Below are 816 nucleotides of genomic sequence, written 5' to 3'. Positions count from 1 at the left end.
GAAGCAGCCGTAGGAAGGTCATGGAAAGGTCATGGGTTCTGTCTAGGGTGATCCAGGTCGTGTGGACAGAGACCTAGGGGGCCAGTGACTTTGGGACATGGCCTTGGGAAGGGCAGGGTGGGCAGGCGCAGGTACCACGTCTGCAGCAGAGGCTGGAGAGCCAGTCACTGGGAGCGGTGAAGGCCAGTGGGGTCTCAGTGTGCATCTCCAAGGTGGGGCAGATGGTGGGAACCCCCTGAGTTCCAAGCCAGGCTGAGGGAGGAAGCAGGCAGCCACCCCAACAAAGAACCGCCCCCCCCACCCCCGACTCAGTTTCCCCAGGTGGAGAGGGCAGGGCAGCAGGCACTGCCAATCAGCCTTGGTTTGGCCTTGGAGGGTCCTGGACAGGAAAAAACAGCCCGAGAGGAACAATGTGTGTGAGGGGGAAGGCGGGAGAGAGGGCTTCTGGGAAACCTCAGAGGCCAGCTGTGCTGGAAATCCACACCCCAGCCCTCCCCCAGCCCGGCAGAGGCCCCTGTGACAGGAGGAGACATTAGATGGGGGTGGCGGGGGGCAGACTCTCAGAGCCAGTGGAGACCACCCTGTGAGTGAGCTGAGGGCCAGGTGGGACTTGAGAGTGGAGGCTGTGGAATCCAGGAGGCTGGGGAAAGGTAGCAAGACCCAGAGACACAGAAGTGGTAACAGAGACCTGAAGCCACCAGCGGGTGCTGTCTCTCTGTCCTGGGTGGTTTGGACACCTGCAGACAGAACCCTGACCCCACCGTGCCCCCCAGGAAGCTGAGCTGCCATCCCAGCTGAGGATTTATTGGCGTAAAT

The sequence above is a fragment of the Bison bison genome, unplaced genomic scaffold (assembly GCF_000754665.1).
Source record: "Bison bison bison isolate TAMUID 2011002044 unplaced genomic scaffold, Bison_UMD1.0 scf7180017864285, whole genome shotgun sequence".
Taxonomy (NCBI): domain Eukaryota; kingdom Metazoa; phylum Chordata; class Mammalia; order Artiodactyla; family Bovidae; genus Bison; species Bison bison.
The sequence above is the reverse complement of the archived record's forward strand: the minus strand, read 5'-3'. Positions refer to the sequence as shown.